We start from the raw sequence: 25,538 nt of genomic DNA, 5'->3' as shown, positions 1-25,538 counted from the left end.
AGGCTTTGGCTTGAGGCCATACACAGAAGCTGAGCTTATCAAGTGACTGACAGTGCTTGGTCTGGTGGAAGAGCTCATCCTGCCTCGACGCAAGCAATTACCACCCAGGAGAAACCATCTACACGCAAATGCTTGCCAGGGCTGCTGGGAGAGAGGCACTACAGAAGTGGCTTCCACTGTAGCCCAGGCCAGTGACTTGCCTGGCCATAGCAGCTGGCATACAGGCCCTGCCTAAGCAAAGGGCTGGCAAACACCTCTGTTTGGGGAAATGCCTCTGGGAGGAGTTTTTTTCTGGGCCCTGGAAAGCCCCTGCATACTCTTGCTTGTGCATGCACATACGTGAGCATCTGTTGCTGTGGCCTGGACAAACCACTGAAAAACCTGGGATCTTCCTGAGCTGCTAAGATGCATACAAATAGTCAGAAGCCAAGTTAGCAGAATTCATCATTAAAAATCCCAAAACAACCAAAAAAAACAGAACAAAAACCCCTAAACCCCACACCAAACAAAACAAGAAAAAAAGAAGCTGGACTAGGTAGCTGAGCTGACCCAGTTCTTTCTCCATTGGGAGATGATTTGTCCATCAGCCTAATGTCAAGACAATAAACATCATTAGGCATGTTCTGAGTTGTTGAGTCATTAAGGTTTCTTTATTAGCTTAAGGTTTTAAGCAGAGTCATCTTTAGATGGCTGAAGGCCATCCAGCCTTTGAGGTTAAGCTTAGCACTAAGTAATTTTAAGAATTTTACCTTTAGAAATACTCTTAGGGACACCTTTTAGCTTTGTTCTATTTGCTGGGTTTTTTCCACATTCTTCTTGCTTTTCTTTAAAGAAAAAGGAAACCCAAATGCAAAACCGAATGTAATGCTAAGAAAGTGATGCCTAAAGGAACAGGATAGGAAAATCAAACATTTCTGTGGAAGATTCTAAGCTTAGTTGCTCATGGTAGGCAACCAAAGTAACTTCATTTTGTAATTGTACAGTTGAGCTCAGAATTAGTCTGTACTTAGAGTTAGTGCTATTGTATGTAGATTGAATTCTACTGTGTTCCATCATAACCTCACTAGTGTTCTCTTAGTTTAGGGTAAATCTTCTAACATTAAATCAAATCACTAGTGGTGTGCCCCAAGGATCAGTGCTGGGCCCTGTGCTCTTTAACATCTTTATTGATGATCTGGATGAGGGCATTGAGTCCATCAGCAGTAAATTTGCTGACAACACCAAGCTGGGGGCAAGAGTTGATCTGCTGGAGGGTAGAGAGGCTCTGCAGAGGGACCTCGACAGGCTGGACAGATGGGCAGAATCCAGCGGCATGAGATTGAACACATCCAAGTGCCGGGTTCTGCACATTGGCCACAACAACCCCATGCAGTGCTACAGGCTGGGGTCAGAGTGGCTGGAGAGCAGCCAGGCAGAGAGGGACCTGGGGGTGCTGGTTGATGGTAGGCTGAACATGAGCCTGCAGTGTGCCCAGGCAGCCAAGAGGGCCAATGGCATCCTGGGCTGCATCAGGAACAGTGTGGCCAGCAGGAGCAGGGAGGTCATTCTGCCCCTGTATGCTGCACTGGTTAGGCCACACCTCGAGTACTGTGTCTAGTTCTGGGCCCCTCAGTTTAGGAAGGAGGTTGAGTTGCTGGAACAAGTCCAGAGAAGAGCAACAAAGTTGGTGAGGGGTTTGGAACACAAGCCCTATGAGGAAAGACTGAGGGAGCTGGGGTTGCTCAGCCTGAAGAAGAGGAGACTCAGGGGTGACCTTATCACTCTCTACAACTACCTGAAGGGAGGTTGTAGACAGGTGGATGATGGTCTCTTCTCCCAGGCAGCCAGTACCAGAACAAGAGGACACAGTCTCAGGCTGCGCCGGGGAGGTTCAGGTTGGATGTTAGGAAGAAGTTCTATACAGAAAGAGTGATTGCCCATTGGAATGGGCTGCCCGGGGAGGTGGTGGAGTCGCCGTCATTGAAGGTGTTCAGGAGGAGACTTGATGGGGTGCTTGGTGCCATGGGTTAGCTGTTTGGGTGGGTTGGATTGGTTGATGGGTTGGACACGATGATCTTGAAGGTCTCTTCCAACCTGGTTTGGTTTATTCTAATTCTAATATTCTAAATGGAAGTCATTTAATATACTTGATCTGCTGCCTTTACCCACACTGCAGACTGTTCTTATACAGCTCTTAATAAAATGTTAATTTAGTTGATTCATTATAAGTCTTAAGGTAACTGGAAGCTACTGAAAATGACAAAGAGGTCTTAAAGAATAAGACAAAAAAACCCCACAGCTTGCATAATACATGTTCTTCACATTTCATTATTCCTGGTGAAGACAGAAGGCTTTTATGGGCAAGCAGATCTCTTGATTTCTCTTTTTTTCTGTATCTTTACCAAGGTCTGGAAATACCTTTGGAACTTTAGTAAAATGTAGTAGTAGATATCAAAACCAACTAGTAATACACAGAACATGTCTATCAGTAAAGACATTAGCATAGAAATAGGATAGAAACTAAGGGGAAGGCTTCCATCTCTTAAACATTCATCTGTTTGAAGGAAGATACAGCCTGGTGAGTGGGACTCTGGCTTGTGAATTGACAAACTTGGCATAGCTGTGATTTTTGTCATCAGTTTGTGGTATGCCCTCGAAGACATCATCACTCTGCCCACATGTAAACAGATCTATTAACGAGTCTCCTAAGCAAAGGATTTCAAGAACATGCCCCACATTATTCTAAACCCAGCACTGTAAATGAAAGAAACCCATGCTCTCTCATCCACTTGAAGCTTTTCTCTCAGATCACTAAAGAGCTGTTCTTAACAAACATGGGAGAAAAGGAAAGCAAATATCTCTGAGTTGTCATTAAACCTACACCTCCCAGAATTACCATCATGCCTGAGAATGTTTCATAGTGTTGACTTTACTCTTTCACTCAACTACCTCTGGAGGGCTAACCCTGTCAAAGAGCATTGAAAAGAATTACATTACATCAAGCTGTATGTGTATAGCCAAAGCTGAGCGAGATCTCTGGGAACGAAACAAAGAACTGTAAATGTCTGGATTAGAAACTAGGGTGAGATAGCACCAGACTGGCACTAACTGGCTGTTTGGTTCTTCTTGTATCATGAAGCTTCTTATCATGAATTTCATAGGTTAGTTGTACATGGCACATTTTTTCCTATTTCACATACACTGCTTTGCAGTTATATCATGTCCTCTATTTCTTTCACTACACAAGAGGATAAAGGCCTGTCTGCCTTCTTCACACATCCCTCCTCACGTCCCCTTTTGTTTTCAAAGGCAACCCTATTTTTTTTTTCCAACTTTGCAGTGTGAGATAATCCTTCACTGAGCATCGTTACAGCTTCTGTTATGATTCATGCCCTTAACATTCTTTTAAGATACAATAAGCAGGGATGAGAACAACGCTGCAGGTAGATGTTCACCAATTATTTATAACAACATTGTAATAGTCTAACTATAATCCTCTGCCCAACTCTTTATGTATGGCATCATTCCTTTATTTTCTCAACCATCTTTCCCAAGTTAACCAAAGTTTTTGCTATGGAAATTTCACCCATTTACTATTTCTTTCCCCAGCTTCAAATTAAGTCAAGGAAAACCATGCTCCTCCAAGAAAAGTGGACTCCCTCATCCAGCCATGCTGATGTTTCAGCCAGCGGAGGTCACAGGTCGGACAATGATGGCAACATGGCTGCTGGTCTCTCCCTGCCACCACTGGCAGAGCTGTTCTGTTGCCCCAAGACCAAGCGCCAGCCCAGGCCCACCTAAAGGGGTAGGAGTGGGTGGCATTGGGTAAGCACGTCCCGGGGATGGGGTAGGCAACGGAAAGGGAGTAGGAGGCAGGCTGGCAGCCCACTTGTCCTGGACTCCTAGCATGCCTTGTCTGGTCCTGCAGTGCTGTTTCAGGGCCAAGGGGTCTCTCACTTGCCCACTGACGCCAGCCAAGAATTTGCCACGCTATTCCCATACTCCCACACTCCCACTTGAGAAAAACAGCCCCCCATGAAATAATAAAGAAATAAGCCCCCAAATATTAATCGCTAGCCTAGCCTACTCCAGACACACTCGCCCATCCACACCGCTGTCCCTTTAAGGGCTGAACCCGCCCCTCCCCGCCCCCGCCTTCCCGTGGGACGCCCCGCCCCCACAACCCGCGATGACATCATTCCAGCATTCCGATTGGCTACTAGTCCCGTCAGGCACAGAGGACCCTCCCCCTTCCCGCCCCCTCGCCCTGCCTCGGGCCTGTTAGCTTCCCCAGGTGCTCGCGGCCCATTGGTGAGTCCTGATGGCGCTCACCCGCGCATCTCCGCTCTGACTGGTGGAGCCTGGCGCGTGTCGCCGAGACAGGGAGGCGCGGGGCGGGCGCTTCCGCGGTTGCGAGGCGCCGGTCGAGTGTGGCGAGGCCGGGTGGCAGTGCTCGGGGGAAGCTCGTTCTCGGCGGGTGGCGGCGGCGGCTCCGCCAGCGACGGGCGGGGTCGGAGCGAGATGGAGCCGTGACCAGGTACAGTACGGAGCTGCGGCTCGGCCAGGACCTGCGAGGCGACCTCTGCGCTCAGGGGCAAAGAAAGGCGGGGGTGGGCGCGGGCCCGCCCGCGGGGACCCGCCCCAACGCGGGTCTCGCGTCGCCGCCCGGCCCTCTCCTCAGCGGCAGCTGTTGGTGTGGAGCGGGAGGGGGCACCGCCTGTCCCCTGCCCACCCTCCCGCTCACCACGGCCTCCGGTCGCGGGGCGAGGCAGGTGCCCGGCGCGGCTGGACAGCTCCGCTCCGCGGGGCCCCGGACAGCCTTGAGGGGCCTCTCCTCGCTGGGGCATGGCCGCTATCTTCAGCCGTGGGCCGGCTCAGCTCCTTCCGAAGCCCCCGCGTCAGTGTCCCTTCGGCCACTCTCGCTCCGACCGCTCTCCGCATTCTCCCTCTGCGAGGGGCTCGTTGCACCGCTTCCTTCTCTTTGGTCCCGGTCACCTCGAGTTCAGTAGGTCGGTGGTGGCTTTTTCTTCGGTGCTGTCTCGCTGATTTTACAAGCCTGGTAGCGCTGACGGTAGTTTACAAAGGTTCGTGCAGCAGCAGTCGCCCGCTTTCCCCACCGCTCCATGCACACACCAGATGGTGTTAAGCAGGGCTGATTTTCACCACTGGGAAGATGCTTGTGCGAGCTATAGCTTGATGTGTATTTAAAGTAACATCAGAGTGTCCTAGACGCCGGTCCAATGGGGACTAGATCGCCCCCGTCTGTGACTTTGTATCCAAGAGGGCTTTAATTTCAGGTATCCTCAAATCAAGGATGAAAACTGACCTTTTGCCGTGTAAGTGGCAATACACTCCTGAGGCCTTTATGCCCTTTATCCGTGTACCCTCATGCTGCATCATATGAAGTTTTTGTTAATATGATCGTATGGTTCTCTTTTGCAAGATCAGCCTTGAGTGGGCTGAATAAGAGTTTTCAGCTTTGCTGCTGCTTACAGCTCTTCCTTTCTTGTATCATGTTTGTCCAGACAGAGTCAGGGTCTCTGCCATGAAGCTGTGTCTTAGTCTACCATCAATAGAAAATCCGTTTTGAAGGCATTAAAGATGTTTCTGTTGAAGTCTGTAGCTTCTTTGCTGGGTTATGGAAGCAAAAATGTGCTTCTTATTTCTTGGTAGGATTTGAAGATGCAGCTCTGAATATTTGGAAATGAGAAAATGTAGCTTCTTTGGGCTGAGTGTGTCTGTCCCAACGTTTCCAGTATGGGCAGGGAGAAAATTCAGTATGCAATTCTGTCTTTAAAGTTGCATTTGACATCAGGGCTAGTTAGGCATGGCATGGCAAGGCAAACTTACTAGCAGTGTGTTTAATTGTGTGTGTTGATTTTACTGTCAGGTAAAAACACCATTAAAATCCCTCCTGTAGCACTACTAAAAGCATAGGTTAGGCCTTCAGTTCTCCATAAGTACTGCCAAAAATACTTCAGTCATTTCTGTGTATGAACTAAGAGGGACACACATTTGTTCCCATTTGCTGCAGTCATTAAATGAGTGATCTAATAGTTGTGATTAAATAGAATCTAATAATAGATTTAAAAATAAGTGTATGATCTTAGGCTGACTGTGAACTCCTTTTCTGTTCTTTAGATTTGTGCTTTCTGCTAAAAGGAGAGATTCAGGGCTGAAAGCAAATGCCATAAGCTTTTCACAAGTAGGTGAATTTACCCTTCTTCACTACTAGATATTAACATAGTGAGCCCTTTTCAGTCCTCTCTCACTTATAATTTAGATCCCAAATGTGATTTCGGGATAAGAGTGAAATATTGGTAGTTATGGCTCCTTGGACATCGTATTGGCTGTACAAAATGCAAGTAGTGCTGTGTTTGCTGGTTCCAGCAGATGTGGAAGCAGCTGTAATTAAGGCCATCCGCTCTGACATTATGTGGGAGACTTCCAAATCTTGAGCAACAAGCAGATCATGAAATAAAATGCAAAGAGAGGGAGTGCAAAAGACATTTTGACACAGGCCTAAGAGAATATGGGGTTTTCCCAAAACGGTGGTTTAGTCTTCTTCCCCTTCAATATGCAAGTCTTGGGCTTAGGGAGGAGTGCTTGCTTGAGACTGGTTTTTATAACTCTGGCTTCTGTTGGCATGGGATAGCAGTAGCATTTTTCACATCCTTGAGCCTTCAGGTAAAATGCACATTCAGGCAATCAAAATACCCCTGGATTTAATAGTATTAATAATAAAAAGCCCTAACTGGATTTCCTTCACTGTTGAGCTGTGATCACACTGCTGTATGGTACTAGGTGGGGGGCAGCTGTACTAGATGCAGATTAGGATCAGAGCAAAAATGATTTGAATGTTAGAGCAGAAAGCAGATAAATTCTTAGGATGTGTCAAGACATTCTCACAAGATTAATTGTTCCCCTCCCAGGGAATGTGTGAGGTGTCTCCATAGATGCCCTTTACCTCAAAAGCACAATTTATAGCACTTCCAAGAGTCTTCTGTCTTTACTTTCTATACTCAGCTGTCCTTCTTGTGTTGTGGGTGACATAATTGGACTGTCTCAATGCCTGTTTACTTACTGATAACTCAGGCTGATGATTATGATCCCTTTTGAAGAGTACAGTTCATTTCCTTTGTGTGAAAAGAGGTAACAATTAGTAAATCTTATTAGAGTTACACAATGCTCTTCCTTTAAAGATTTTTTTTTAAGTGTGTCCTGAGGGTCACTGTCTTTTCCTGAGAAACTGTTGAAGAGGAAGCAGAAGAAGAAGCAACTGTTCAGCAGTCTGAAGCCGTCAAACACCTACTCTGGGAAAGCCAAATCTAATTATTTCCTGCTGGACACATTGCTGAACTGAGACTGAAAACGGAGGATGTGGTTACACGACGTTTCTTTTAGTGGTGGGGCTGTCTTAAGCAGCTCATATTCCCATCTGCCTTTTTTTTTTTTCCCTCTTCTCATTTTTTTCTTCCCTCCCAACCATGTGCTGTCACCTCAGTGGTGATGGTATGTCTGCGGGGCTGCATGCTGAGCCAGGTTAGAGACCTGGTTTTTAATCCGTGCATGTTCTGTTCCTCTCCCTCTCAGCCCCCAAAATAAAAGATGGAGGAGGGCCGAAGGAATGCATGGCTAGGGTGGAGGGAGTGCAGGAGCCGATCCGTAAGAGCTAAAGCTAAAGGGAACGTTTTTGGAACGGTTGCTTAAAACTGTTCGGTGATTCGTCTTTTATGTGTGTGCATCGGATGAAATGGATGAGTTTGTGTGAATTCAGAAACCCGTTCCTTTGTCAGATACTCTGCTCACTCCTTCGGGGACGTAATGTGTGGTTAATGTGTCTGTTTTACCTTCCCTCCTTTGAGTGCTTTATGGAGTGCAAACACTGTTAAGTGGCTTCTTCAAGGGAAATGAATGGCATCGGGGTGAGGGCAGTTTACATTACCGGGCTTAGGTGTGCCGTAGTGGTCAGTCAGTGCCTTCAGGTTTTTAAATGCGGGTTGTCCTTGTGGAGGGCAAATGGTGCATGCAGCTTCTAGCAGAAGCTGCCATCAGTCTGATACTGTGTTTTCATAGTATGGCTTCATGCTGGTAACAGTATCTCACTTTCTTAGATCCTTTTCTATTTCTGATATGAGATGCTTATTTTCCACACAGATGGATTTTAGAGTTTGCCACCGAGCAAGGTCAGTACCTTGTATAAATTGTGTACATTAAATTGGTTTATATTTCAAAAGCTGAAGTAATGAATTTTGTTTGTGCAGCATTCCTCTCCCCTTCCCTCCCCCATTTTCTTGTGTGTGCAGCAGCATCATTATTCTTGTGTGAAGAAATATTTTGGATTTAGGCACACAGCCACATTGATAACATCTCTGTGTGATGGTGAAATTTAACACACAGTCACAAGTCTTTTTAAGTCTCGAAAGCTAGAGGCTGAGCTTTTAATTAGGGATTTTCTTTTGCACCTTAACCTCATGCCATCCATCTACTTTTGCTCTTCTACCACAAGCTAGCATGTCAACTGCTTGTTCTTATCCTTCTTAATTAACTTGTGCTCCCTATTTCAGCTTGTTTTGGCCCTGCTGATCCAGAAAAGCAGGGTTTTTATGGAGCACAGCAGAAGAAAGCGTGGTAGCGACTGCATGCACCAGCATGTTATTTCTTAACAGCTGATCACTGGGGGCTGCTGCTGTGGCACTGAATTTATTTCCCTTCCCCCCCCCCCCCCCCCCCCCCCCGCTCCTGGATGTGGGCAGAAGCTGCTGCTGCTGCTATTGTCTCTGCTTGCCACGAGTGCATTTTGAAGTGTGTATGTACCACAATGCAGGCGCCTCTGGCATAAAGCAGTGCAGAAAGTTCCCTGGTTTGCCATCTTCCTGTGAGGCAGATGAATGTGCTGACTACACATCATCCTGCATGCTAGGGGAACAGGAGACTGAAATGCTCTATCTAGGTTTGTGAAATTGGTTCTGTTTTGGGACAGAAGTCTACATCACAGATTGTTTCAACCTCAAATTACTGCTTCCTGTAACATGTGGCAATTACAACTAGTTGTAGCCACACTAGGGAGGGGCTGTATGTATACTGTGGTTCCTTGAGTTCTGCCCTTTCTGTGGTTTAGTAGAGACACTGAGGATATGTCTTCACTGCACGATTGATCCATTGGTCTGCACTATTTAGGCTTACTGAGATGAGATCATCCTTTACACACAGCCATCCCTATTACGATGAACTCATTCTTTCTTTGTGTGTGTGAAGGTATAGCTCTGAGGAAAGGTAAGGCAGGATTCACTTTCAATTACAGGGAAACTTTTCCTTCTTCAGGAAGAAACTTCTGGAAAAGCATTGGAAGGCTCTACTCAAATAATTAAAAAATAGTTTGTTTTCCCCCACTCCCCTGGCTTAGCAATAAGAGAAGTTTCCCATAGAATGTAATTACAGTCTGCATTGTAACTTAATTACTATTTCATTGTATAAGATGGACCCAAACCCGGGAGAGAGGTTTCTGAGTGTTTGGTAGGGCCAAGTTAATGTAAGGCCTAATAAAACCATGTCTCTACATTTGCTCTTGTATGTCCTGTCAGGCATGCTTTACAGGAACAGATCACTTGGAGTCTGAAGCATTTCAAAGGCTCCCAGAGGTAGCATGGCCATTAGAAAGATGGGATATGGAATCTGCATTGCCATGTTCAGATCAGACTTGCAAATCATGTCAGTGAGTTTCTGTGTTGTTCAGACATGCTTAAGCTCCAAGTCACCAGTGAAGGCAATAAGCCATTGTAATCACTGGAATAGCAGCCATTTGGCTTGAACATGTAAACACTGACATATAAACATTTCCATTGGATGGAGAAGTTTATCAGCAAGATGAGACTTCTGCATTTCTTAGGGATGACACTACTTTTTTTTTTTCTTCCTCAGAAGATGTAGGACAGTAGACCTTTGGCTACATTAACTGTATAGTGAGAGGAAAAAGGAGTGTTGGAGGAGTGTTTTGATTGTACTATAAGCAAAGAATAATAAAAGCAGTTTAGCTGTGGAATTTTGCCAGAAAATGTTTCAGTTATCAGATTAATCTTTGTTCACTTGCTGCAGTATAGAAAGAGCAATAAAGAGCTTGTCTTTCACTGCAGTGGTGAGGCTCTTGTGCCACAGTTCTGTGAAGTCTGACTTGTTATTTTGAAGGGGGAGGGTGTATCTGTGTTTTCTGTTGTCCCCTCTTCAAGCTGGGTTGCAGTTCTGTAGGATGACTAAATAAGGGTAATCATAGAAATACATTAAATCTTCACATCTCTTAGCTGAATGGCACATGTGTATTAGGGAAAAAAAAGTCAGTGACTGTCCATGACCTTTGCAAGCCAGTTTATCTCATGGGGTTCAGGTGACTAAGCAGTAAATTGCAGGATGCAATACTTCAATCACCTAAGGTTGAGCAGGAGCTTCCTTGATAAATTGGACTGAAAGTTTTAAAGCTGGCCTCTTACTGGACAGACTGTCTGGAATACAACTTTAGTTCTTATCAGGGAGAGCAAGAGAAATATATGCTGTCCTGGAGGATGAGTTATGTGTGGGAGGAAAAGGATCTCTGGGCACCTGAGAAGTGTGGAAACTCAGGAGAGGCAAATAAACTGAAGCAAGAAAGTTACTGAATCAATTTGTCCTGTTTTCTGAGTGTGTTTGCATCTACACATACACAGACATGCATGATCTTTTCTGAAGGGTAGTGCTAAGTTTTTTGCAAAGATGCCAGAGATCACTGAGTGTATGTGTGCATTCATCCATGTACTCTTCATCTGTATGCATACCTTTAGAGGTAAGACTTCAAAGTCTTCTGTAGTTGTGCCAGGTGAGATGTGTCCAGTGTCTTGTGTTGGCTAATTGTTGTATTGAGTGCCTTAGAAAGGATAGAATAAACAATAGAATAAACCAAACCAGGTTGGAATAGACCTTCAAGATGATTGTGTCCAACCCATCACCACCTAATCAACTAAACCATGGCACCAAGCACCCTATCAAGTCTCCTCCTGAACACCTCCAGTGATGGTGACCCCACCACCTCCTCGGGCAGCCCATTCCAATGGGCAGTCATGTAGAACTGGGGGTCTACAGAGAGGTTTTTTTACTGGTTATCTGTTAAAGACTAGCAGATGTCTTGTACCAGGTAGTAGGAGAGGCAGACCAAGAGAAGGCTTCTTGGAGCTGCCTTGTCTTGGCTCTCAAATGAGATTCAGAAGAACATGGATCTTAAGTGCTGCAAATTAAGTGGAGTAACACGATGATTGTCCAGGTTTATCAGAGCTGCTGCTGTCTCAAATTGGGAGAGAATATCTAGGGAACCAGGATCACTGAAAATTTGAGATTGTCCAGCAGAAATCTTCAAATGAAATGCATCTCTGACTTCTTCACACTTTCATGTGTGAAAAGCATTTTCAAGGGATGTCTCAAAAATCACTCAATGGAAAAAATCCACTCAGATAATAATAATAAAAAAACCCCACTCAGACCCAAATGATGCCAAAAACTTGCACTGGAGCAAAGAACTAATATACAGACAGATTTCACTTGCTTAGAATTTGTGACTAAAACCCAACCAACCAAAACTAAATCCAACACCCCCTTCCCTCCCCAATCCCACCATCACAAGCAAATGTTCCATAGCTAAATTTTATTTTGATGCTTAATTTTATCAGAAGAATGCTCCAGCAAAATTATTCTGTCAGCTTATATAGAGCACTTTGGTCATCAGGTTGGACTATCAGACTCTTAGAATAGAATAGAATAGAATAAACCAGGTTGGAAGAGACCTTCAAGATCATCACATTCAATCTATCATCCAACACCACCTAATCAACTAAACCATGCAACCAAGCACCCTAGCAAGTCTCCTCCTGAACACCTCCAGTGATGGTGACTCCACCACCTCCCCAGGCAGCCCATTCCAATTGACAATCTCTGTGTAAAACTTCCTCCTAACCTCCGGCCTAAACCTCCCCTGGCGCAGCCTGAGACTGTGTCCTCTTGTTCTGGTGTTGGTTGCTTGGGGGAAGAGACGAGCCCTCGCCTGTCTACAACCTCCCTTAAGGTAGTTGTAGAGAGCAATAAAGTCACCCCTGAGTCTCTTCTTCTCCAGGCTAAGCAACCCCAGCTCCCTCAGCCTCTCCTCATAGGGCTTGTGTTCCAAACCCCTCATCAACTTTGTTGCCCTTCTCTGGACTCGTTCCAGCAAGTCAACCTCCTACCTAAACTGAGGGGCCCAGAACTGGACACAGGACTCAAGGTGTGGCCTAACCAGTGCAGTGTACAGGGGCAGAACGACCTCCCTGCTCCTGCTGGCCACACTGTTCTTGATGCAGGCCAGGATGCCATTGGCCCTCTTGGCTGCCTGGGCACACTGCAGGCTCATGTTCAGCCTACCATCGACCAGTACCCCCAGGTCCCTCTCTACCTGGCTGCTCTCCAGCCACTCTGACCCCAGCCTGTAGCACTGCATGGGGTTGTTGTGGCCAATGTGCAGAACCCGGCACTTGGATGTGTTCAATCTCATGCCGTTGGACTCTGCCCATCTGTCCAGCCTGTTGAGGTCCCTCTGCAGAGCCTCTCTACCCTCCAGCAGATCAACTCCTGTCCCCAGCTTGGTGTTGTCAGCAAATTTACTGCTGATGGACTCAACGCCCTCATCCAGATCATCAACAAAGATGTTAAAGAGCATGGGGTGGTTAATAGAGTTAATAAGAGTGGTTAATAATTTAATTGTCTTTGGGGAAGGTCTTCCTAGAGTCCTTGAAGTCTTCTTTCTGCTTGCCTTTTAGGAAATCAGGGCTCTGTGACTCTGTGAAAAGTACTTTCTAAGTGTACACTTGGTTTTGTAGCCTTGCATCATGATTGAATTTTAATTACAGTTGTATCAGTTTGGCTCCTTCATTAAAGCAAAAAATAATTGCTTGTTATGGGTTCCCACATTAAGTGGTTGTAAGTGGTTCTAAATATTGACTCGATGACAAATAGTGTAGGAGGTGACAGAATGACTTCTTAATTTTGTAGCAGAGCCATGTATGCTGACACACTTTATTCAAAGAAAAGTTGAAACATTCCCTGAGAGGGACTGCAAGGGAAGTTTCTGAAGTAATGGTTTCCTTACTTTGGGTGGTGGTTGGTTGTTCTTTTTTCCCCTCTTTTTTCTTTTCTCTCTCTAATTAGTATCAGTATTCTAAAATCCTTCTCCTACAAATGGTTAATTGGAGGAGAATTGACCCAGCAGATGTTCAGTTCCTTACCTGTAGCTGGTTCTGAACAGCTTCCTTTATTGGTTTGTTGGGGGTCAGGGAACTCTTTCAACTTTTGTGGTAGGGTACTTAACCAAGTGTCTAGGTGTGGTCATTTTTTTTCTTCAGAAGAGACTAATCAGTCTCGAGAACTATTTCTCTTTTTACACTCCAGCTCTATTAATGCTTGTGTCCTAAGTCCATCTGCTCTGAAGTTTGTGTTTAGGGAGGTGCCTGGGTTTCTTTTGTTTTCTCTTATGGACACAACACTGTGGTATCTCAGCTGCAGCTCTGTGGTTCTGCTGTCTAGGAAGCCTTCACGTCTGAAAAGCTCAGATGAGGAAATAGAATAGAAACTTGGTGTTAAAATCTTTATATAGTGATTTATATTTTTTTGTCTTAAAAATAGCTGAGGAAGGAGTAGTGAAAGTGTCAACTTGTGACCCTTTCTGTTGCCATTTGGGACAATAGTCTTCCAGAATCTCCAAAGTAATTATTTTCTAGTCAGGTGCTGCTGTGCACACCTATTAAAACTGAACTGACAGAGAAAAATGACGTGTTACTTCAGTACATTATGAGGCTTTAAGATGTGCAGGATGTTTCCATCCCCTCCCACCTCCAAAATGGGATTCCCACTGCTGTCTTGACAAATGTCTGAAATGTCCTTTTTTCCCTCCCCTTCTCTCTTTTGGTTTGGATAGATAACATGGTGGAATGAACTAGTCATAACAGTCTCCAGCTTCTACTACCCAGTGTTTAAGAATGGTTTCAGGACAAGGACAGGAAGATGGAGTGCAGCATTTTGTGAATATTTTGGCTTAGTAAATCTCAAACAATGCATTCTTCAGAACTGACAAACCAATAGTCCTAAAGCAAAAGTTCTGCTCTCCGAGTACCATGGGTATGTGTATACAAGTGTTGCAGTCTTTATGGTATTTCAGTCTTAACTTCTGTGGTGTGTGCCAAGTCAATTAAAGATTATATGAAAAAATAATCCTAGGTAAAGAACTTTGCTCCCTACTCTTAAGGGAGAAAATGGGCTGGGTTTGAGTTGGATTGATTTATTGTTATTTTTTTTAAGGTTTCTGAGTATGTGTGTCCTGTTTTCCCTTTTAGTGACTAGGGGAAGAGCTGCTGGCATGGAAGTGAGCTGGGTTTGTCCATGGGAACTGTGAGTAAGGTATGTATTGTGTTCTCTTTTCTCTCTGTAGTCTGCACCTGGAAAATTGCTTATAGTCAGTAAACATAAGAGGTAGTAGTGTTAGGCATGGAATGCTTTGAATTTGTACTGATGTGACAGCTGTCCAGCAAGGACTTTCTAGTGTAAGAGTGTAACTGGCATGCTTGTCCACTTTTCGCTGCTTGCCTAACGATTAGACTTGTCACAAGTCAGCTGTTACTTAGGTGCCAAACCTTTCAGTGTTACTGATACTTGCTTCTCTACACTGATTTATATAAAAGGCTTTCTTGTCCCAGCCTGCCCTAAATCCACATTCAACACCAGTGCCTGTAAACTTTCAGTCCCTGAGTTTTCCTGCCATGATTTTCCAGTTCAGAGTTCCTATCTGGCTGCAGATTGTCAGCATTCACTTTTCTGGCTTGCTGCAGCCTCCCTGCTTCCCTTGGCCATTGGCATCTGTTGCTGTGTGCCGTTGCTTCATCTGCTCACCCCTCTGGGATGGGGAGGCATGCTCTGCCTCCAACATGAAGGAAATTTTAAAAGATGCATCAGACAGCAGTTTCAAGGAAGTCAGTCAGAAGGTGGTGGAAAACAAGCAGTCATGCTCTAAACACACTGTAGTTCATCAGGCATTTTTTTGGCACCATTGCAGGCTTAAACAGCTTGCTCCCTTTCACAGCTCCCTGTGTTTTGCTGGCATAGCTGTTTCTGTGGCCATGGTGAGCCACCCTGGGGAACAGATCCTCTTGGAAAGAAGTGGGTTTTTTTCCTAGACTATTTTTCATCTGGTCCAGTACATGTTGTCTCTGTGAGGTTTATACTATCTTTACAATGAGGAAGGCATGAGAGAGAATGTGTAGCACACTGCCTAAGTTGGCACCACTGCTAGCTGTTTAAGTGTGCTCTTTGATCTTACAGTTAAGTTGATCTTTCGGTGAGCAACGGCTGGTCAAACCTCTATGCAGCTGTGCATTCCTCCTTTGCATCAGAGCTAGTGACTCTGCAGCCACAGGGCATGTCCAGCTAGCTGACTGATCCTGTAGAAAATGGTTTCTAATCTTTTGCAGAGTTAATTGTCTGCTGGTTCAGCTGACCTGAGTCACCCCCGTGGGTGCACACTCATTACATCAGACAAAAGGGAAGCAGCAGGAACCAGTAGCTCAGTAGCAGAAGGCTGGAATCCTCTTTTAATTCTGATGTTGAGTTGTATCATGACCAAGACCTAAAGTATACAAGAGTGACACAAGACCTGGACAGTACATCTTTTAAACTCTCTTTTGTTCTTTGAACTTCAATGGAACTTATTACTTCTTTAGTAGCTATCTTTAGTCTCCCAAGCTAGGTGATTAATTCAACAGAGACTGAGAGCTACGATAGAATTAGCTATCTATAAACTGCTTCACCAGTTTAAGACTCAGTGTCCTCTGAAATTAGAAGAATGTCTTCCACCATGCTTTAGGCTTAAATAAGAGCTCCAGAAATAGGTGAGCAGTTCATTCTTTTCCGGCCAGGATTGTTGATCACAAATATCATTGTGATCCTCAAAACTAGCTTTGGTATTATCAGCTCTTCTGTGTGTGTAGAGTTCCATGAGCTTAAAAGCCACAAAGTTCTTACTGAATCATGGAAAGTATTTCTTAAAAAACATCTGGAATGCCAAACTACATTTCTTAGCCTGCTAGATGTGGTTTTAAGAAGTGGAAGCTGGATGATGATTTTTCAAGACATCTTAAAGATTTTCTATCAGCACTGCACTGAGTGAAGCAAAGGCTGATGTCTTACAGAGGAAATACTTAGGGCTTGGGAAATAGGATTCTTTATGAGTGGCTGTTAAAGGCATGTCTGAGGCTGTGTTTGTCTGCAGCAGAAATGATGCAGTCAATTGCTTTGCAGTGGATGTATTCTTTGCATCTTTTCTCCCTCAAGTCTTAACATATGGAGTCACAGTATCACAGTATCACCAAGGTTGGAAGAGACCTCAAAGATTATGAAGTCCAACCTGTCACCACAGACCTCATGACTAAACCATGGCACCAAGTGCCGCGTCCAGTCCCCTCTTGAACACCTCCAGGGATGGGGACTCCACCACCTCCCTGGGCAGCACATTCCAATGGCTAACAACTCTCTCAGTGAAGAACTTTCTCCTCACCTCAAGCCTAAACTTCTCCTGGTGCAGCTTGAGACTGTGTCTCTTGTTCTGGTGCTGGTTGCTAGAGAGAAGAGACCAACCCCTTCCTGGCTACAACCCGCCTTCAGGTAGTTGTAGAGAGCAATGAGGTCTCCCCTGATCCTCTTCTTCTCCAGGCTAAACAATCCCAGCTCCCTCAGCCTCTCCTCACAGGGCTGTGCTCAAGGCCTCTCCCCAGCCTTGTTGCCCTTCTCTGGAGATGTTCAAATGTCTCGATGTCCTTCTTAAACTGAGGGGCCCAGTGTAGCCATGGCACTTCAGGGCATGGTTTAGTGGGCATGGTGGTGTTGGGTTGATAGTTGGATTCAATGATCTTAGAGGTCTGAAACAGTTTTATGATCCTATGATTTTAACTCTATACAATTGTTCATGCCTTCTTGTCTGATAAAAAACATGCTCAGGCCAGCAAGAAGATGACAGGAAATGTTACTAGACTCTTGTACTGATAGATTTGCTGGAGGTGGTAATGGAGAGAGATTTCTGGTGTTAATTGAAAGATGTCTTCTCTTCATGTAGTGTTACTGGGTTATTCTTCTGATTTGTGAGGAACTGGGGGTATCGTTGCTTTTGGGTATGTCATGGCATTCTCTTTCTTGCCTCTCATTCATTTCAAAGATTCATCCACTTAAAGCCACTTTGACACAAGGTTGCCTCTTCTCTTGGCTGGATGATCTCAGCTGCCATAATCATTTAACAGAGAGCTGCTTCTAAGTTTGAAATAAAGGACCCTGACTTCTCAAAATAACCCAGCTGCACACACATGCTGTTGCTGTTAGGTGCTGTAGGTTGCTTAGCAATTCTTATATTGGTAGGAAATTGCTATTACCCTGGCAACTCAGCACCAAAATGCAAACAGGGGAAAGTTGTTTGTAGGTATCCTTGCTTGATTTGGGAATTGTGCTCTTTCCCTCCTCCTGCCTTTTTTTTCCCCTCTGCCACCAACTTACTTCTAAATTCCTTTTCTTTCATGTTTAATTATTGAGGTTTCATGTTAGAGAAGATGGTATTGGTCTTTGGTTCATTTAAATACTGGCTGTCAAGGTCCTGATTATGCCATGAGTATGTGAATATTGGCAAAATTGGGAGCAGTCTAATGCATGAGGACCTGCTGCATGTCTCCATGTCCAACATGAATGTTGGATAGAATAAATTGTGTAACTACAAAAAAGCAGCCATCTCAGTTTCTCCTCTAATTCCTTGTGCCTCATTCTCCCTCATGCTAGCCCAGGGTTTTGTGAGGCTAGGTGGCAAGCCAGAGCAGGAACTGCTGCAGATTAAAGCTGGTAATTGCATGTGTGTGTGTGACCAGATCAGATTGAACACAGATCAGTTCTTTGATCTGATTCAGCCTGTGTTGGCCCACAGGAGGTGAGGAATGAGCAGGCTGGACTGCTCCTTTTGTTGGCAATGCCAGTTTAATGTCTGACCAGAAGATGTGGTCTTGTGATGCAGCTGACTTGATCTAAGGTAGCTCTTGCCAAAAGGGGTGGTCTTGGATGCAGGCCTTTTCTTGCTTCCTTGTGCCAACATTGGTGGTTGTCTGCCCTTATGATGGGATGATTAATGAAACTAAAATGGCAGGAAACTAATCCTAATCCCTTCTTCCCCCTCCCAGTGTTCTTTTCACTTAACACTGTGAAGTAGTTTACTGTGGGTCAGACAGATTTCAGTACTGCACGTGTCTGTCTGTTTTGTTTCCTTTTGACCTCTCTGAGCTGTCTTTCAGTGATTTTGGACAAGCAGATCTATGAGAAATTTCTTTAAGTAATTTTGTCATATGGTAAACACAAAGCAAATTTCCACCAAGGAGTGAGCTAATCAGGTTTCCTGTGATATGGTGGTGTCATGGCAAGAGAATGTGCCTAAAAGTCTACCATGTAGAGGCTGCAGAGGAATTGAATCTTCTGTAATTTGCAGGTCTCATGATACTTTTCTAGAAGTTTTTATTAGCTATGGTACTTAATCCATACACAAAACTGACTCTGCCTTGTTTATCTGAAATGGAACTTTCTTAGTTGCCCCCAGAAGTTAGAAAGGGATAAAGATTATTATATATTTATAAGGAGTTGTCTAATGTCTCTTTTGAACAGCTTCATCTTCTCCCCAGTTGTGGTCCATGTTTATATTGTTGTGACAGTGGTTTTTTTGCTCTATAGCAACATAATTTGAGTACTCACAGTATCACAGTATAACTAAGGTTGGAAGAGACCTTGAGGATCATCGAGTCCAACCTATCAACACAGACCTCATGACTAGACCATGGCACCAAGTGCCACATCCAATCCCCTCTTGAACGCCTCCAGGGACAGTGACTCCACCACCTCCCTGGGCAGCACACTCCAATGACGAATGACTCGCTCGGTGAAGAACTTTCTCCTCACCTCGAGTCTAAACCTCCCCAGGCGCAGCTTGAGACTGTGTCCCCTTGTTCTGGTGCTGGTTTGCCTGGGAGAAGAGACCAACCCCCTCCCGGCTACAACCACCTTTCAGGTAGTTGTAGAGGGCAATGAGGTCTCCCCTGAGCCTTCTCTTCTCCAGGCTAAACAATCCCAGCTCCCTCAGCCTCTCCTCATAGGGCTGTGTTCAAGGCCTCTCCCCAGCCTTGTTGCCCTTCTCCGGACACGTTCAAGTGTTTCGATGTCCTTCGTAAACTGAGGGGCCCAGAACTGGACACAGTACTCAAGGTGCAGACTAACCAAAGCAGAGTACAGGGGCACAATGACTTCCCTGCTCCTGCTGGCCACGCTATTTCTAATTCAGGCCAGGATGCCATTGGCCTTCTTGGCCACCTGGGCACACTGCTGGCTCATATTCAGGCAGCTGTCGATCAGTACCCCCAGGTCCCTTCTAGCTCCTGAGGTCTTGCTGTTTCCCCTGCATTAGGGTGACACAACTGTGTCAGTGGACTAGACTGGGGAACTGATTTTGCTGAATAGCCAGGAAAAAATGGCTGGCTTTCATCTAAACTGATTGTCAGGTTGAAGAAAGGGCAGTCTAGATACAGAAATGAGCAGCTGGACAGTGGAGGACTTGTAGGTTGCTTAAACTGATGTTACCACTATAGAACATCTGTGGGATCATAGCTGCTCTTGTCCCAGAAGCAGCTGGCTCAAAGTAGAAAAATGCCATGATAGGAAGCTGTTTTCTGGTTAAGCAACAAATCCATGAGGGCACTCACCCTGAAACCCTTACTAAGGATAAGAAATACTTGCTGTTAACACTGTCCATCAGCTTCTGGAATGACTCACTGAAAGATCATGGTACGGCGCTGTTTTTTTGTGGGAAAGTTTCTGATCTCCTCAGAAATGACTGAAACCCAAACATTTTAAAATTTTAATTGGGTTCTAAATATTAATGTATGTCACTAACTGATTGATCCTCCTGCAATGACAGTTGTAGAGTGGGTAGTGTAGAGTCTGGGAAGTCTAAAAACAGCCTTGCTGTTGGTTGCAGAAAAGGATCCCATGCCTTTCACAGGACTTCCAAATAACGTAGCATGGGTGATTGTAAATCTTTAAAGCATCCTCCAAATCCCCCTATGTCCTTATCAGCCTTTACATTGAAGACAACAAATCAAACTCATCCAATTATAGCTTTTACTGCAGTCTTGTGGACTGGATGCTTTTTGTTGTTGTTTAAAGTGGGGATATGTTGCTTACTAAGACTTAACATTGATCTGAAAACATTTCTCTTTCCCTTCAAAGGTGGCGAGATGTTTGGATGTACAAATGATGTAAGCAGGTTCTCCCCCTGTGCTGTGCTGGCACAAGTGTTGGTGTCTGCGTGGCAAACTGCACCAGGGTCCTGATCTAGCTGGAGTGTGAACCAGAAGACTTTCACACCTGGGTGAGTTTGCTCATTTGTTTATTATGTGTCACTGTAGATTGTTGTGCCAGCCTGAAATGGGAGGGGGTGTGGAGGAAGGAGAAGGCAGGAAGTCCTAATGCATTTAATGGTTCATCCCTGGTTAGATTTGTTTGAGCAGCAACCCTGCTTGAAGTAATAGATTTGTTGTCCAGGCTGGTTGAGATGCACTGAGTCAGACTGTGAGTTTTTTGCATTTTGTGGCAGTGTCCTCCTGTATTGTGCTGGTTCAGCTGTGGCTTGTGTAGTGGAATTGGCCCAGCAAAAAAATAATGGAGGAAAAACTGCATTTCAGCCAAATCAGCACAGTGCAAGATGCAGTGGTAGGCGAGGAATGAATGTCAAGGCAAGGTTTACCTAAGCTGTTCAACCTCTGATGTAGGACAAACATGCCAACTAGAATTAAGAAGAAGGTACCTTCCATCTGTGTCATCTTCTGCATGAGTTAGGAAACCTGCAGGTTCAGGTGCAACTCCAGATAATCCAGCCTCTGTGCTGAAGTTTTGTTCAGCAATGTACTGGAGAAACTCTAGTTTATAATCCAAGTACCAGTTAACACCATTTGGTATGGTGTTGCTCAGGGTTGCATAGCAGTGTGGGAGTACTGATGTCTTGCTCCACTTTGTGCTGTCGTTGGCTGGACTAGGCTGCTTTCAATGCAGCTTGATATGGTGCTTTTACTCTAAGGATATAATTTCAGTGGACTGGCTAATGTGAATATACTAAAATGGTGTTTGGAATGTGATATTTCTTTTTTCTTTTACAAGATACAAATTCCTGTTGACAAGAAAACCTGGTATGTCAGAAGTTCTTAAGTACATCTATGGTTTAGCTAGGTGTGGTGGTTTAGAAATTTCCCACTTTTAAAGGCATAGCCTAAAACTGCCACAGTGGGTGAAGCAGTTCTTACATATTTGAGACATGTCACGTTCCCCCCCCCCCCCCCGATTTTGGGAAGAGGAAGTAGCTGCTTTTCTTTTGAGGAGGGAAGGTTGAGCCTCTTGCCATCCCAAGTCCTTGTGGGTAGGTGTAAGATATGTCAGATGTACATGTCTGTGGGTGCAGGCTTGGCTACCTTTGTCTTCTTGCATGATCTAATCTAACCATCATGTGGTGCTAGCAAAAGGTAATGTCTCCAGTGCATCTCCTTTGCTAAAACAAATGGCTTTGGCTCCACTAAGATGGTGACAGCACTTACCAGCCTGCCTCCTCACTGAGTAATTACTCTTCCTTTTAGCCCCTTTCCACAGGCCTCCCATCCTACAGGGACAGGGCCTGATGACAATTACATTGGTCATGATTTAACTCTTCCTAGCCTTTTCAAGGATTGTTATACTTGGCAAACTCTGTTGTTGTAAGTCTGTGGTTTAAGGGTGTATGTTTCCAGGCTTCATGTATCCATTGTAAGGAGAAGGGCACAATCCCAGTTTTTCCCCTTTGCAGGTCTTACCGTTACAGTTTGCTGTCTAATGGATGTGAGCACTATTTGCTTTGGACAGGAAATATATCAAAGAGGGAGTAGGCACTTTCTAGCCAAATTGTAACTGAAGTAAAAGCAAATACTTCATATGGCAGTGAGGGTTGGCTCAGTCTCATTTGTTTTGTTGTAGCAAGCACCAGCTTCAGTTGGTAGGTTTTCTTTTCTTCCTCCCCCTCCCACCCCTGCCATGTTTTTTTCCCTTGCTTCTCGTCAGATCATGACATAGGGTCCTGGGAATGGAATGTATGACAGTATGGATGAAATAGTGTGTGTTCATTACCAGTAAATTCTGGCTGTTGCCTTGAGTATACACTTAACAAAATTTTGAAACAAATGTACTACTACTTATAACTTTGTTCTGAGCATTGCTGAGCAAACACTACTAATCAACTCAAGTACAAAACTGAAATGGAAGTGGGGAAAATGACTGTTTGAGCTACTTTATCAACTATTAATGTGCTGATGTTCTCACACTCATTCAGGTTAATAATGAGTGTTAAGTGGGGAACACTTAATAAAAACTATTGTTAAAGAATCTTACCCCAAGTTTAGGGTTTCTGGTTGATTGCTGGAGGCTTATCCTAAGTTTTTTGCTTTGCTTCTTTGCCGCTTGCTTTACTTGAATCTCTTTGAAGTTGAAGGTTAGCCTCTGGAAATACCTTTTGCTTGATAAATGACTACAGAGCAGCAGAGTCCTGTAGTGGTAGTCTTCTGAGTTCAGAGTGGTTGAAAAAGCAGCATGCTAAGAAGCAGGAGACTTCCATCTTCATTAATCAAACCCACATATGATTGCCCTTGTATAATGTCCGTTACTGTTTGAATGTTGACACAGTAACCATTAAACTGGAGGCTTCCAGCTGCTTTGTTTCTGTTTAAATGACTGAGCATAAAAGGACTGTCATTTTAACCTAGTGGTGGCTGGTGGCCTTTAAATACCTATTAAAAGAATTATGGAAATATCATGACCAGGCTGGACGAGGCTCTGGCCAGCCTGATCTAGTGTGGGGTGTCCCTGCCCATGGCAGGGGGGTTGGAACTAGATGATCCTTGTGGTCCCTTCCAACCCTGACTGATACTATGAAACATTTAAAAATGGTTTGTTTCATTAAAGCCCTTTATATATATATTACACATTTCTGATACTGTTGCAGAGGGTTTAGACAGGAAAGATTTTTTGTTTACTTCATGTGGAATATTTTTCTTCCATTCGTTTTCCCTGATTGTGAATGGGGGAAGGGAGAACGGAGCAAGGGAATTATTTTGCAAAATGCAGTTGATTTTCTTTGAAAATCCTCATTTGATGTAGTCTGCTGTCCTGCCAGGTTTATGATGAGAAATTACTTTACCTGACTGGATTTCCAGTTGCCAGTTGTCCTATTATACCAACAATGGTGCTCTAAAAGTACAGTAATCAGGAGTTCAGCAAGGTTCTAGAAAGGTTGACTTCATTGGAGCAACTCAATCTGTGTCTTCTCAAGGCTGTATTTCTAAAGTACCAAAACCTTGCAAATGTTCTCATTCTTTTTAAGACCATGACAATAATCTGTAGTTTTGGTAAGAGTTTCAGTGGTGACACAGTTGGAAGTTTATGCAAGAAACCGCTGAGTTTTAGCAACTGTCAGTCACGAGTTGGGTTTGAATTGGTGATTCCACAAAGACTGTGCTAAAGAACACGTTTCTCTGGAACATGGAGACACCATGCTGAACTGGCCTTATGGGTTAAGGCTCTCATGGGAGATTTTAAGTGTGGTTTTTGTCTGCTTTGTCCGGCAGGTAGCCATCACGAAAGCCAAAGTGGATTTCTCCGGTGTGGTGTGCCTGCCCCCTTCCGTCATTGCTGGAAATGGGCTGGACGGAGGAGGGGCTGGCGAGAACGATGATGAGCCGGTGCTGGTGTCGCTTTCGGCGGCCCCCAGCCCGCAGAGCGAAGCTGTTGCCAATGAGCTGCAGGAGCTCTCCTTGCAGCCCGAGCTGACCCTCAGCCTCCATCATGGCCGAAACCCCAACCTTCCTCCACTCAGTGAAAGGAAGAACGGTAAGTGGTAGAGTGCACTCATGGCCCCTGTAGCAGTCCTCGCCAACGGAATACTGTGGTGTTGTCATGGTGTGCCTTGTGATGACAGGGCTGCCACCTACTGCTTCTGACAATGTTTTGTCTGTATGAAGAACTAATAATAATCTAAGTTGACAAAAGTGATTTACATTGTTTGAAGGGAAGGATGGATATTGCTGGCTGTGGAAATTCCAGAGAGCCCCAATGAGAAATGCTTTAGATTATTGTTTTAGTTGAATACCAGGAACAAATTCCATGTGCTTTGTGGTTGCTGAAATTGTACCAAGCTGAGACAGTCAGTCAAAGGAAGTGTAGCTCATCTTCACACCATAGCCATCTGTAGAGTTTTCTTTGCCACCTTGATCTGTACTTACCAAGGTTGGGTAACTTTCTCACTGCAAATGTCCAAGAGGTACTGTCCAACTTGTTAAGAGGAGGAACCAGACCTGGAGTTAAAAATGCAATATGCCAGTAGACCTTCTCATCCTAGAGTGATAATGACCTGTTTACAGTTTGTGGGTAGCCTATGGGACAAGAATGGTATGAATTCCCCTAACTGTTTGGTGGGTGACAGTGGAATGACGAAATATAGGGTCACTTGGTGACCAGGATTCCTGAATGTGGAAGAATGTGAACTCTCTGAAACTTAGGATCACCAGGCTGCCATGGAAGGCTTTGCATGCTCAACACCATTACTTGACAGACTGGTGAAACCATTTGAGAACTGCTGCCTTGTCTGTGAATTTTTCTTGGTGATCTCCTTCTTGTTGGGTTGGTGGCTGGAGTCCGAATTCTTGCTGTCAACTTTACCTGACAGGTGCTATGGATTTGGGCATGGTTAAGTCCTGGGTGCCTTACAGTGTTGGGCATTATATGTCACATTATATGCATTACATAGAGCTGTTTGGCACAGCACGTCCAAAATACTGGGGAGCTTTGGAGTGGCTTTGCAGCCAGAATGTAATGCTGATGTTAAAGTGATTACTATGGGACAGTAAACTGGATTGGAGGAATACCTCACTTGACATGCCTGGTTCTTTACCTCCAGAAACTGAGCATGCTCTTCTCTGAACAGTGTATCAGTGTTTTGCTAGTTGGAAGAATGAATTAACTTCAACCAAAACTGGTTTTTTTCAGGATGATAAAAGGAGTTTCCTCATTCACATACATTATACTGTCATGATTATAGTCAAGTTACCAGGCCTTAAACATGGAGAAGCTAGATACTGCAAAAACAGAATAAAAAGCTTCTAATCCTTAATGTTTGCAGTCCTCTAAGTACCAGATAAAACAACAGATGGATATAAAGGTGGTAGTAAATAAGAGAAGAAATTGGAATATGAGTGTGGTAGACTGTGATGGCAACACATTTCAACTGGTGGTAGACTTCAGCATTTTATAGTTATGAAGGCAAGAAGAGATTTCAAATGGAATTTAATTGAGGTGGCTTTGAAACTGCTAGAAGGCTTGAAGCCAGCATGGGAAAAACACATGAACCTTTGTTTCCAAAACCTGACACCTAAAGGTGACAT

The 25,538-nt window shown here is 44.5% G+C and overlaps 1 protein-coding gene and 1 long non-coding RNA gene across 2 annotated transcripts in view; both read left to right on the top strand.

Moving 5' to 3' along the window:
* The first annotated feature begins 4,367 nt into the window (after positions 1-4,367).
* LOC137443121 (uncharacterized) lies at positions 4,368-23,812 on the top strand. Its single transcript, XR_010987823.1, has 4 exons — positions 4,368-4,516; positions 14,358-14,421; positions 20,314-20,455; positions 23,727-23,812. It is a non-coding gene; the product is annotated as an uncharacterized lncRNA (long non-coding RNA).
* Positions 23,813-23,975: 163 nt separating this feature from the next.
* The window catches only part of MRTFA (myocardin related transcription factor A), a 78,437-nt gene continuing 76,874 nt past the window's right edge, over positions 23,976-25,538 (top strand). The window contains exon 1 of the mRNA XM_068142514.1: positions 23,976-23,988. The gene's annotated coding sequence lies outside the window, so the exon portion shown is untranslated. The remainder of the gene's footprint in view (positions 23,989-25,538) is intronic.

The sequence above is a fragment of the Melanerpes formicivorus genome, unplaced genomic scaffold, assembly GCF_026170545.1.
Source record: "Melanerpes formicivorus ecotype bairdi unplaced genomic scaffold, bMelFor1.0.p_v2 SCAF_8, whole genome shotgun sequence".
Lineage (NCBI taxonomy): Eukaryota > Metazoa > Chordata > Aves > Piciformes > Picidae > Melanerpes > Melanerpes formicivorus.
The sequence above is the reverse complement of the archived record's forward strand: the minus strand, read 5'-3'. Positions and strand labels throughout refer to the sequence as shown.